Source organism: Lepidochelys kempii, chromosome 2 (genome assembly GCF_965140285.1).
Source record: "Lepidochelys kempii isolate rLepKem1 chromosome 2, rLepKem1.hap1, whole genome shotgun sequence".
In the NCBI taxonomy this organism is placed as follows: Eukaryota; Metazoa; Chordata; order Testudines; family Cheloniidae; genus Lepidochelys; species Lepidochelys kempii.
In genome coordinates, this window is record NC_136381.1 from 162280544 (window position 1) to 162294463 (window position 13920).

Here is a 13920-nt window from a genome sequence, read left to right on the forward strand (position 1 = left end):
CTATTAATTTCATTTGGTGGCCCCTAGTTCTTATATTATGGGAACAAGTAAATAACTTTTCCTTATTTGCTTTCTCCACACCACTCACAATTTTATATACCTCTATCATATCCCCCCCCTTAGTCTTCTCTTTTCCAAGCTGAAAAGTCCTAGCCTCTTTAATCTCTCCTCATATGGGACCCATTCCAAACCTCTAATAATTTTAGTTGCCCTCTTCTGAACCTTTTCTAATGCCAGTATATCTTTTTTGAGATGAGGGGACAACATCTGTACACAGTATTCAAGATGTGGGCGTACCATGGATTTATAGAAGGGCAATAAGATATTCTCTGTTTTATTCTCTATTCCTTTTTTAATGATTCCTAATATCCCGTTTACTTTTTTGTCCGCCGCTGCACACTGCGTGGATGTCTTCGGAGAACTATCCATGATGATTCCAAGATCTTTCTTCTGATTAGTTGTAGCTAAATTAGCCCCCATCGTATTGGGGTTATTTTTTCCAATGTGCATTACTTTATATTTATCCACATTAAATTTCATTTGCCATTTTGTTGCGCAATCACTTAGTTTTGTGAGATCTTTTTGAAGTTCTTCACAGTCTGCTTTGGTCTTAAGTATCTTGAGCAGTTTAGTATCATCTGCAAACTTTGCCACCTCACTGATTATCCCTTTCTCCAGATCATTTATGAATATATTGAACAGGATTGGTCCTAGGACTGATCCTTGGGGAACACCACTAGTTACCCCCCTCCATTCTGAAAATTTACCATTTATTCCTACCCTTTTTCCCCTGGTCTTTTAACCAGTTCTCAGTCCATGAAAGGATCTTCTCTCTTATCCCAAGACAACTTCATTTACATAAGAGCCTTTGGTGAGGGACCTTATCAAAGGCTTTCTGGAAATCTAGGTACACTATGTCAACTGGATCCCCCTTGTCCACGTGTTTGTTGACCCCCTCGGAGAACTCTAATAGATTAGTAAGACATGATTTCCCTTTACAGAAACCATGTTGACTTTTGCGCAACAATTTATGTTCTATGTGTCTTGACAATTTTATTCTTTACTATTGTTTCAACTAATTTGCCGGGTACTGACGTTAGACTTACCGGTCTGTAATTGCCAGGATCACTTCTAGAGCCCTTCTTAAATATTGGCATTACATTAGCTATCTTCCAGTCACTGGGTACAGTAGCTGATTTAAAGGACAGGTTACAAACCATAGTTAATAGTTCCGCAATTTCACATTTGAGTTCTTTCAGAACTCTTGTGTGAATGCCATCTGGTCTTGGTGACTTGTTACTGCTAAGTTTCTCAGGGTATGTCTACACTATGGAATAAGGTCAAATTTATAGAAGTAGATTTTTTAGAAATTGGTTTTTATATATTCGAGTGTGTGTGTCCCCACAGAAAATGCTCTAAGTGCATTAACTCGGCGGAGCGCTTCCACAGTACCAAGGCTAGAGTCGACTTCTGGAGCATTGCACTGTGGATAGCTATCCCGCAGTCTCCGCTGCCCATTGGAATTCTGGGTTGAGATCCCAATGCCTGATGGGGCTAAAACATTGTCGTGGGTGGTTTTGGGTACATATAGTCAGGCCACCGTTCCCTCCCTCCCTCCGTGAAAGCAAGGGCAGACAATCGTTTCGCGCCTTTTTTTCCTGAGTTACCTGTGCAGATGCCATACCACGGCAAGCATGGAGCCCGCTCAGGTAACCGTCACCGTATGTCTCCTGGGTGCTGGCAGACGCAGTACAGCATTGCTACACAGTAGCAGCAACCCCTTGCCTTGTGGCAGCAGACAGTACAGTACGACTGGTAGCAGTCATCGTCATGTCCGAGGTGCTCCTGGCCACGTCGGCTGGGAGCGCCTGGGCAGACATGAGCGCAGGGACTAAATTTGGAGTGACTTGACCAGGTCATTCTCTTTAGTCCTGCAGTCAGTCCTATTGAACCGTCTTATGGTGAGCAGGCAGGCGATACGGATGGCTAGCAGTCGTACTGTACGATCTTCTGCCGGGCAGGCAAGAGATGAGGATGGCTAGCAGTCGTACTGTACCATCTTCTGCCGAGCAGCCATGAAATGTGGATGGCATGCAGTCCTTCTGCACCGTCTGCTGCCAGCCAAAGATGTAAAAGATAGATGGAGTGGATCAAAACAAGAAATAGACCAGATTTGATTTGTACTCATTTGCCTCCTCCCCCATCTAGGGGACTCATTCCTCTAGGTCACACTGCAGTCACTCACAGAGAAGGTGCAGCGAGGTAAATCTAGCCATGTATCAATCAGAGGCCAGGCTAACCTCCTTGTTCCAATAAGAACAATAACTTAGGTGCACCATTTCTTATTGGAACCCTCCGTGAAGTCCTGCCTGAAATACTCCTTGATGTAAAGCCACCCCCTTTGTTGATTTTAGCTCATTGAAGCCAACCCTGTAAGCCGTGTCATCAGTCGCCCTTCCCTCTGTCAGAGCAATGGCAGACAATCGTTCCGCGCCTTTTTTCTGTGCGGACGCCATACCAAGGCAAGCATGGAGGCCGCTCAGCTCACTTTGGCAATTAGGAGCACATTAAACACCACACGCATTATCCAGCAGTATATGCAGCACCAGAACCTGGCAAAGCGATACCGGGCGAGGAGGCGACGTCAGCGCGGTCACGTGAGTGATCAGGACATGGACACAGATTTCTCTGAAAGCATGGGCCCTGCCAAAGCATGCATCAAAGGTGCTAATGGGGCAGGTTCATGCTGTGGAACGCCGATTCTGGGCTCGGGAAACAAGCACAGACTGGTGGGACCGCATAGTGTTGCAGGTCTGGGACGATTCCCAGTGGCTGCGAAACTTTCGCATGCGTAAGGGCACTTTCATGGAACTTTGTGACTTGCTTTCCCCTGCCCTGAGGCGCATGAATACCAAGATGAGAGCAGTCCTCGCAGTTGAGAAGCGAGTGGCGATAGCCCTGTGGAAGCTTGCAACGCCAGACAGCTACCGGTCAGTTGGGAATCAATTTGGAGTGGGCAAATCTACTGTTGGGGCTGCTGTGATGCAAGTAGCCCACGCAATCAAAGATCTGCTGATATCAAGGGTAGTGACCCTGGGAAATGTGCAGGTCATAGTGGATGGCTTTGCTGCAATGGGACTCGCTAACTGTGGTGGGGCCATAGATGGACCCCATATCCCTATCTTGGCACCGGAGCACCAAGCCGCCGAGTACATAAACCGCAAGGGGTACTTTTCGATAGTGCTGCAAGCTCTGGTGGATCGCAAGGGACGTTTCACCAACATCAACGTGGGATGGCCGGGAAAGGTACATGATGCTCGCATCTTCAGGAACTCTGGTCTGTTTCAAAAGCTGCAGGAAGGGACTTTCTTCCCAGACCAGAAAATAACTGTTGGGGATGTTGAAATGCCTATATGTACCCTTGGGGACCCAGCCTACCCCTTAATGCCATGGCTTATGAAGCCGTACACAGGCAGCCTGGACAGTAGTCAGGAGCTGTTCAACTACAGGCTGAGCAAGTGCAGAATGGTGGTAGAATGTGCATTTGGATGTTTAAAGGCACGCTGGCGCAGTTTACTGACTCGCTTAGACCTCAGCGAAACCAATATTCCCACTGTTATTACTGCTTGCTGTGTGCTCCACAATATCTGTGAGAGTAAGGGGGAGATGTTTATGGCGGGGTGGGAGGTTGAGGCAAATCACCTGGCTGCTGGTTACGCGCAGCCAGACACCAGGGCGGTTAGAAGAGCACAGGAGGGCTCGGTACGCATCAGAGAAGCTTTTAAAACCAGTTTCATGACTGGCCAGGCTACGGTGTGAAAGTTCTGTTTTTCTCCTTGATGAAACCCCCCGCCCCTTGGTTCACTCTACTTCCCTGTAAGCTAACCACCCTTCCCTCCTCCCTTCGATCACTGCTTGCAGAGGCAATAAAGTCATTGTTGCTTCACATTCATGCATTCTTTATTCATTCATCACACAAATAGGGGGATGACTACCAAGGTAGCCCAGGAGGGGTGGTGGAGGAGGGAAGGAAAATGCCGCACAGCACTTTAAAAGTTTACAACTTTAAAATTTATTGAATGACAGCCTTCTTTTTTTTGGGCAATCCTCTGTGGTGGAGTGGCTGGTTGGCCGGAGGCCCCCTCCCCCCACCGCGTTCTTGGGCGTCTGCGTGTGGAGGCTATGGAACTTGGGGAGGAGGGTGGTTGGTTACAGAGGGGCTGCAGTGGCAGTCTGTGCTCCAGCTGCCTTTGCTGCAGCTCAACCATACACTGGAGCATACTGGTTTGGTCCTGCAGCAGCCTCAGCATTGAATCCTGCCTCCTCTCATCACGCTGCTGCCACATTTGAGCTTCAGCCCTCTTCAGCCCGCCACCTCTCCTACCGATCATTTTGTGCTTTCCTGCACTCTGACATTATTTGCCTCAACGCATTCGTCTGTGCTCTGTCAGTGTGGAAGGACAGCATGAGCTCGGAGAACATTTCATCGTGAGTGTGTTTTTTTTTCTTTCTAAGCTTCACTAGCCTCTGGGAAGGAGAAGATCCTGTGATCATTGAAACACATGCAGCTGGTGGAGAAAAAAAAAGGGACAGCGGTATTTAAAAAGACACATTTTATAAAACAGTGGCTACACTCTTTCAGGGTAAACCTTGCTGTTAACATTACATACATAGCACATGTGCTTTCGTTACAAGGTCGCATTTTGCCTCCCCCCACCACGTGGCTACCCCCTCAACCGTCCCCCCTCCCTGTGGCTAACAGCGGGGAACATTTCTGTTTAGCCACAGGCAAACAGCCCAGCAGGAATGGGCTCCTCTGAGTGTCCCCTGAAGAAAAGCACTCTATTTCAACCAGGTGACCATGAATTATATCTCACTCTCCTGAGGATAACACAGAGAGATAAAGAACGGATGTTGTTTGAATGCCAGCAAACATACACTGCAATGCTTTGTTGTACAATGATTCCCGAGTACGTGTTACTGGCCTGGAGTGATAGTGTCCTACCATGAAGGACACAATAAGACTGCCCTCCCCAGAAACCTTTTGCAAAGGCTTTGGGAGTACATCCAGGAGAACCGCGAATGCCAGGGCAAAGTAATCCTTTCACATGCTTGCTTTTAAACGATGTATAGTATTTTAAAAGGTACACTCACCAGAGGTCCCTTCTCCGCCTGCTGGGTCCAGGAGGCAGCCTTGGGTGGGTTCGGGGGGTACTGGCTCCAGGTCCAGGGTGAGAAACAGTTCCTGGCTGTCGGGAAAACCGGTTTCTCAGCTCACAGCAAACAAGCGATCTACAACCTCATCATCATCTTCTTCGTCCCCAAAACCTGCTTCCGTATTGCCTCCATCTCCATTGAAGGAGTCAAACAACACGGCTGGGGTAGTGGTGGCTGAACCCCCTAAAATGGCATGCAGCTTATCATAGAAGCGGCATGTTTGGGGCTCTGACCCGGAGCGGCTGTTCGCCTCTCTGGTTTTCTGGTAGGCTTGCCTCAGCTCCTTCAGTTTCACGCGGCACTGCTTCAGGTCCCTGTTATGGCCTCTGTCCTTCATGCCCTGGGAGATTTTGACAAAGGTTTTGGCATTTCGAAAACTGGAACGGAGTTCTGATAGCACGGATTCCTCTCCCCAAACAGCGATCAGATCCCGTACCTCCCGTTCGGTCCATGCTGGAGTTGTTTTGCCATTCTGGGACTCCATCATGGTCACCTCTGCTGATGAGCTCTGCATGGTCAGCTGCAGCTTGTCATGCTGGCCAAACAGGAAATGAGATTCAAAAGTTCACAGTTCTTTTCCTGTCTACCTGGCCAGTGCATCTGAGTTGAGAGTGCTGTCCAGAGCGGTCACAATGGAACACTCTGGGATAGGTCCCAGAGGCCAATACCGTCGAATTGTGTCCACAGTACCCCAAATTCGAGTTGGCAAGGCCGATTTAAGCGCTAATCCACTTGTCAGGGATGGAGTAAGGAAATCGATTTTAAGAGCCCTTTAAGTCGAAATAAAGGGCTTCATCGTGTGGACGGGTGCAGGTTTACATTGATTTAATGCTGCTAAATTCGACCTAAAGTCCTAATGTAGACCAGGGGTCAGTTAATTCCAAAACCTCCTCTAGTGTCACTTCAGTTGGTGACAATTCCTCAGATATGTCATCTACAAAAGATGGCTCAGGTTTGGGAATCTCCCTAACCTCCTCAGCTGTGAAGACTGAAGTGAAGAATTCATTTAGTTTCTCTGCGATGACTTTATCATCTTTTAAGTGCTCCTTTCGTGTCTCGATCATCCAGGCCCCCGCTGGTTGTTTAGCAGGCTTCCTGCTTCTGATGTACTTAAACATTTTGTTACTTTTTTTTTGAGTTTTTGGCTAGCTGTTCTTCAAACTCCTTTTTGGCTTTTCTTATATTTTTACATCTAATTTGGCAGTGTTTATGCTCCTTTCTATTTACCTCACTAGGATTTGACTTCCACTTTTTAAAAGATGCCTTTTTATCTCTCACTTGTTCTTTTACATGGTTGTTAAGCCACGGTATCTTTTGTAGTTCTTTTACTGTGTTTTTTAATTTGGGGTATACATTTAGGTTGAGTGTCTATTATGGTGTAACAAAATATAAACAACTTTCATTTTGTTTACTTTCATACCTAATAGTACTACTTCTAGAAGGAGAGAAAAAAAAGCCCTTTTTATTGGCAACTTAATTTTTAAGACTGGTAGAACGACTGGTGAGCCAGTTTGACAGTGATCATTCAGGCTGTGACATTTTAATGATTTAAAAAAAGAACTTCTGGAATTTTCAACGGTAATCCGAGGGCATTGTAGGTCTTTCTGTCCAGTCATGTAAGCTGGGGTGTAATAAGGGTTGGAGTCCTTGAAACATAGAAGTACCTTGTTGGGTGAATTGCATTTGTTCCCTCTTAATTTTGCTTGCTGCTATGTTCTATATGTTCTATAATCTCTTTCCACACTTCTTAAGTAAATATTTTAATTTTCTTCCAGTATCTTTTTAATTTCAGTATTTTCATTTGTAATGTTTTAAATTGTTGTATATTAAATGCAAATTTGTTAAAATACACCATTGCAGGTGTTACTGTCATATAAGTAAAAATTTACAGAAATGTCATTAAATTACCAACTAATATATAATCACTTTATCAATATCCTATTTACAGAATAAAACTTAAAACACCATTCAATAGCTATGTTCTTGGAATACTTTTTAAGAGCTAATTAATTCAGGTGAAGAGGAAAAAAAGTGACTTGATTTTTAGGGGTGTCTGTGTGGCTTTTTTGGTGCCCAGTTCTCAAGCTGTCTTGAAGGGGCTGGATTTCAGAAAATACTGAGCACTGACCTTCTGACAGCCAGACCTTTTAAGATGTGTCAAGCTGGACTCTAAAAAGCTTGAGAAACCCTACTCTGAAACCTAAATCACTTGTCACTTTTTACGATTGACCAAAACTATATACGAGTCCTACAATCTCAATTGTGAATCAGGGCCATCTTTTGTTTCTTTAATCAGAATTTAAGGGTGTGCCCAACTACTTATTACTTAGCCATGTAAATGGAGAAGATGGTGCTGAGGGAAGAAAGACATTGAGAAAATGAGGGACAGCTGTTAAACTAATCTAGTGATAGTGCATATTAGCTAGAATCTAATTTGGTGTGATTGTCCAGCAAGGGCTAGGAGTGCTGTGGAAAGTAGCACCCTTGACCTTTAGGAGATAGTCATTAGAGAGATATGAAACAGTCTATCTCTAGCTGTATGAAAAACGAGAGGTTCAAGGGGAAGCAGTGTCAGTGCCCGGATGTAGGTCTTCTAGGGAAGGAGTCTGCAGTGATTTTGGGTATCTGCCTGTGTACAGCTTATGACTTTAAAAACAGGGTCTGCAGTCTGTTAGATACAGCTCAAATTTTTTTAATGTGGGATTTGTTTGTCTTTTCTGTTATGATTTACCTTTTATGTTGGAGTGGAATTCTAAAGAGTGGTAGCACAGGCCTAATGGTGAAAGGTCCATAATGTAAGTGGTCTCCCACTGAAATTGAACCACCTTAGACTTTACAATAGGCTGTTGCCTACCCAGAAGAACTAGTCTGTTCAGGTAGGCTGGTAATTAAGCAACAGATCACATGGCAGGCATTTGATCACCTGATGAGGCTGATCAGGAAATCATCTGAAGGGGATGGAGGTTATAAAAGAGTCTCTTAGCAGCTGTGAGAAAAGAAGAAAATACCATATGAGAAGTCGTGTGCAAGGAGAGGAAGTATGTTGGACTAAGAGGACCCTACAGAGTGGCAAAGAAACTGAGGCAGGGAAAATGTGAATAGGGTGTTCAGTATTTTGTCTAGATATCCCATGTTAAGTAAATTGTGTTAGAATCCTGTGTAACGTCTGAGAGTCAGTTTGCTTTCACTATGGCATATCCCTGAAAAGGTAATGTGTGAACTAGAAGGCTCACATCTTCTGTGAGAGTTGCGGGGAAGTACAGTCGCTGCTGGGAATGCCTGGGGGAAATGGCAGAAGTTTCAGGGCCTAAGTAACTGAACCACAGGGTTCTTGCTGCCAAGAGGAGTGTAGGCATGAGATCTGCACCTGGAGTGTGTTCAGAGGTCCAAAGCCAGAAACAGTGCCTAAACTCTGGCCATCTCTAACAAGCTATGGGCATGTGGGATTCAGCAGCCTGGTGATTGTCTAACCAAAGCAGCATGTTCAGATCTGTGAATATAGCCAGAGCAGGAGTTCCCAAACTTTTTGCTGGTACAACCCAATTTTAATTATTTCTTCCTGGGATCCCAGATGGCATGGAGGATGCCATTTTGTAGAGCAAAATGGTGTCCTCCCTGCATTGTGACCTTGCACACACACACTACATGTGAGGTTACACTGTGCAGAACAAAATAGTGTGTGGGGGACACCAGGGATCACCACAACCCCATCTGCTGATGGCATAACCCTATTTATGGTCATGACCCACAGTTTGGGAACTACTAAGAGAGGGGTTTTAAGGAGACCAGGTGGAGAGAAATCTTATTGCCCAGAAGAATGGGATGAGTTAAAAGTGATATCCAAGTGAGTATCCGGTTTCCTTGCCTGCCTGATGAGGACAAAATGGGAACAGGCTGAATGACATGCAGAGCAACATTGGCCTGTCACAGGCAAGGGAGACCAGAAGGGCTGAGTGGGGGTGGAGGAAAGAGAATGGAGTGGCTTCAGGGACTAAGCAGTAGAATGAAGCTGTCAGTCAAAGGGGTAGGGGATGGGCCTAATTGGTAGTCACATATACAATATTACGGGGAAAAGGGTTGAAGCGAAGAGGATGTGCACTGCTGAACATGCCTGAGTCTGAACCTCTATTTAATGTGATCTCTGTTAGTGTTTTGATCCTGGGGGAGGATGAGAGAAACTAGGTCTGGGCTTTTCAGCTATGGTCAGATAGTTCAGTTTGCCAGAAAGGCTAGCAATGGTCGAATTTGTTAACTATGCCAGAGGGTCTTAATAGTAAAATAAACTGTACTTTTATTAGTTGCTGCTGCAAAAGACAGTTTAATGTAATTTTAAGAGGGAAATGGTGTCTTAATTTTTTTTTACAGCCTTGCAGTTGAAATCTTAACTGCAGCTGCTGCCAGGGTCAAACAGTTTAATTGAAACCAGTCCTTGACTTGCTATCTGTTATGTAGATATTTTTTTTAATAAAAAATCATCGAAGACTGTTGGTATGTAAAAGGGACAAAATGAAAAATGTTTCATCCCTTGAAAATATCCTGTTTTTGGGTGAGGTAAAAATTGTTCTGATTGAGGCTGATGGATTAGTACTGAAGACATTAGGCCAAGTAAGCTGAATGTAAACTGCCCAGAGCAGTGGTTTTCAACTTTTTTTTCATTTGCAAACACCTGAAAAACTTTGAATGCAGGAGCAGACTCCTCTGGGAATCTTAGACATAGTCTAAGGTCATAATCATCATAGCCACAGGTTGAAAACCACTGGTGTAGAGTATGCTAAGGAGTGCGGCATAAAGAGTCTTCTCAGAATTTGTGGAAAGCAACATACCCATGAGTTTTCTTTCAAAAAGATGAAGTGTTTTGTGTAACTTGCACTTGAAAAGGTGGGTTTAGAATTAATTCCCTATGTGTACATGCAGCTTAGGTGAAATGCATGGAAGCAGAAAATTTTGTCCACAGAGAGCTCCTTTTCTGCTCTGTACAATGCAGTATGAGGTGATCCAGTAGCTTGCCACCATCAAATTTAAGACGCTTTGAAGTTTCTCACAGTAAAAACAAAGGAATAAAAATGAGACTGGCACAATTGTCCAACAGAACAGGAATGCTGTCAGGCAGTATTATTTAGTTTTAATGTACTTGTGAGAATGAGACTACAGCTCAGATTGTGACCATAATGTTTCCTTGCAGATAAGCAAATTGTAAGTCTTAAGCTGCCTATGGAACAGTGATCAGTTTTTCCCAGCCCTGGGAAGACATGAAAGGTAAGGTGAGAGAAATACATGCAATTCAAAGCCGATAAAGAACAAGACAAAAGAATGTGTGTGGGGGGGGGGAGGGGAAAGAGAGAGAATTTGCTTAATTCTAGTTTTGTTTTTGGACACCAATCAAATGAATGGAGGCAGTTAACTAGTAGCCAAAAGAAACTGAAGTCATTTCAGTCTTAAACTTTGGAAATTCCACCTGTAAAAGACCAGGGGTAATTTTGGTCCCTGGGTTTTGAAGAGAAACTGGGTTTACAGTCTAAGTTGCTAAAATTGTTGGTCCTTTTATTCTGGTCAATAAAGCATCTTCTGTGAAGGGAGGTGAGCTTTCTATGAATTTACTATAGAAGCCTTGTTTCAGGTTTTTTAACCACTCTTGTATTGTCATTCCTTTGTAGGATTTAAAAACAAACAAACAAAAAACAGCAGGTTAATATAGCAGCCAGCGATAGGGAATTGAGACCTGAATTTTGTTCCAAGTTCTGATACTGACTGTGTAACTTTATAGAAAACAGGCCATTTAATCTCCCTGTACTTCATTTCCTCTTCTGTAAAAGTATTTACCTACCTTTGTATTTTGAAACTCTCAGATGAAGAGCTCATTCATTTTATATATATATATATTAAAAAAAAAAAAAATGAAGTGCCAGAGTTAAGAGTCTTCCCACCTGGTACATTCCAGTTTCTTGAGGTGACAGATACAATTTCTTGTCCGTTTTCTGCAATTGTTAGGGGTTAACTTTTTCAGGGAACCCTGAAATTGACTAATCTTGTTTTTGAATATCTTTCACTAATCTTTCAAGAGATTCATTGCATAAACTGTAAATTTACAAATTGTGTTATATTAAACAACTTAAATACTCTCTCAGCCCTCTTGGCTGGTAGGAGACGGGCAGAGAGCCAGATGAGAGGGGAGCAAACTGAGTTAAAAGCAGTAAAATCTGAATATTTGTTTTTTCAGAACCTAGGCATTTTTCTGAGAATTAGATAAAACTCAAAATGAAGGGCCTTACCTATATATAACTTGCCTCTAGGGAAAACTGCTTCTTACCACCCATGAGCTAGAGAGCAGGTTATGTTCCAGTTCCCCTTGAAGTCAGTGGGAATCTTTCCACAGACTTCTGTAGGGATTGGATGAGGCCTCCAAAACCTTTTTTTTAATATTTATTGTTCTGGACTATTTCATTTAAACAACAAAAAAAAAATCTGGTGCATTTCTTGACTAGTGCCCTAAAGAAATTGCAAGCTTAAATCTTGCAGTTTACGTTACACTTTTTCTCAGTTTTGTAACTTTTCTGCTTGATGAATACTTTGGTACAATACTGACAGTATGTTGCTGTATCTGAGAATGAAGCCAGAAGTCTAATCAATAATAAAGATGACTTGTAGTTTTGAGAGTTTGGGGAAAATGTTTGCAAGAGGATTAGGAGAGGGAAATACAGAAATTAAAATTTTACTTTTGAAAAGTGTATTTAAATCAGTGTGGTGCAGACTAAATGCTTTTTCATTCTGGTATACTAGTTAACTATGCTATTTAGAACTTTGTATATCATTTCCAAGAATATTTTTGATTCAGTGAAGTATTTGTTAGAAATATTGTGATGATGATAAATATTTAGAAAATCACCTTGGAAAAAGGTATCTGTCCTATAACTTTCTTGTGGGTAAGGGGTTTATATTGGCATACTTATCCAACTCTTTGAAACATCTCTTTCAAATAAGACAATTTAAATTGTAGTACATCTGTTCTGCCTGATGAAGCTTCATAATTGTGTTATAAGGTATATATTTGCATTGTTTCCATTTGAAAACTCAAAAAACCCCCAAAAACCTAGAATTTTGAGGAGAGATGGGAGTACTTAAATTCTTATATGATTTGTGAGACCTAGAAGGTGGTAAAAGAGAACTGCAAAAGTTTATTGGAAAGGGATAAATGTGTAAAGTCAGCTGCAGCTTAGTTGTCTGTGCCAGGTACCTTTTACTTAGAACAGCAATTTGTTGGTTTAAAGTGTTTCATGGTGTACTATATGCCTCCGTCCACTTATCAAAGATTTGATAGAATGCTGTCGTGTAGTCTCATGTCTTAAAGAGAATACTATAAATATCAGTTTAAAAATAGACTTCACAAATTAGTTTTACTTATTTTGAAGTACCACATCCTTGATATTTTTCAAATATTTACCAACTCACAAATTGGAAATTCACAATAAAGTATCCCAGTCTGTATCAATAAAGAAGGTCTGTCTTTTCAGAAGGTGTGGGCCATAGTCTCCTAGTTAGGCTTGTCAGAATTCAATTTTTTATCATTTTGATGGATAATATAAATGTTCATCTTCAAAATGTTTTTTGGTTTTTATCTATTCTAAATTTTCACAGTTGTGGGAAATTATGGGGAAATATACAAAGTAAATATCCTTAAACTAAGTCTTCAAGCAGCATTTTTCTTTTTTTGCCTATATGTAAATTTCAGTTATTGATTGCAATATTTTTTCATCGGTTTGTGTATATCCAGTGAAATCAGTGTTGACTGATGAAAATCTAATCCTTTCAAGACTACACAGAGTTAAGGTTGAGTCTTCTACTTAAAGCAGGATTCAACTTCTATGTTTGAAGAGGGAAGAACATCCTCCACAATTATTCTGAGTACACAATTTTCTGAGAATTTTCAGGTAAACCCATTAATTAAAATAAACTTAAATGTGTTCTTGAAGAAATTTGTCACTCAGTGACACCTTTTTGTCCTCTGTGATCTTAAGAATGAAATAAAGCACTCTTCAGTTAGTTAAATATATGGGAAGTTTGAAATCTCATAGGTTACGTTTAAAGAAAGAAGGTTGTCATTATGCTACTTTATTGGTGACTTTTATGTAAGTGTTATGAATGTAATGGACAGGGCAAAGGCAGCACCTTAATTGGGGCTATTGTGACGTGAGGCAATACAACCAATCACCTTCCTCTAGAGCAGGGACGGGCAAACTTTTTTTTTTTTTTTTTTTGGCCTGAGGCCCGCTTTGGGTTTCAGAAATTGAATGGAGGGCCAGTTAGGGGAGGCTGTGCCTCCCCAAACAGCCAGGCGTGGCCCAGCCCCCGCCCTCTATCCGACCCACTTCCCTTTCCCCCCCCGCTTCTCGCCCCCTGACAGCCCCCCCTGGGACTCCTGCCCCATCCAAACCCCCCTGTTCCCGGACCCCTAACTGTCCCCCCACCGCCCCATCCAACCCCCCCCCTCCTTCCTGGTTGCCCGGGACCCCTGCCCTGTCCAGCAACTCCTTCTTCCTGATCTCCCCCCGAACTCCAGCCCCTGACCACCCCCCCGAACTCCCCTGTCCTCTATCCAACCCCCTTCCCTTGCTCCCTGCCTGGAGCACCGGTGGCTGGAGGTGCGGCTGCACCAGGACAGGCAGCCGTGCTGCCCAGCTGGAGCCAGCCACGCAGCGCACAGCACTG

At 43.1% G+C, this 13920-nt stretch overlaps 1 protein-coding gene across 11 annotated transcripts in view; it reads left to right on the forward strand.

Annotated features, from left to right (window-relative positions):
• GALNT1 (polypeptide N-acetylgalactosaminyltransferase 1) overlaps positions 1-13920 on the forward strand; it is a 193756-nt gene that overhangs the window by 14630 nt on the left and 165206 nt on the right. For 2 of the 11 annotated variants that reach the window (XM_073332672.2, XM_073332675.2), the window contains exon 2: positions 12986-13142. The exons of 7 other annotated variants lie outside the window; for them this stretch is intronic. The gene's annotated coding sequence lies outside the window, so the exon portion shown is untranslated. Of the gene's footprint in view, positions 1-10450; positions 10474-12985; positions 13143-13920 lie in introns of those variants that run through there. 2 more of the 11 variants (XM_073332677.2, XM_073332678.1) reach the window with 2 other exon arrangements.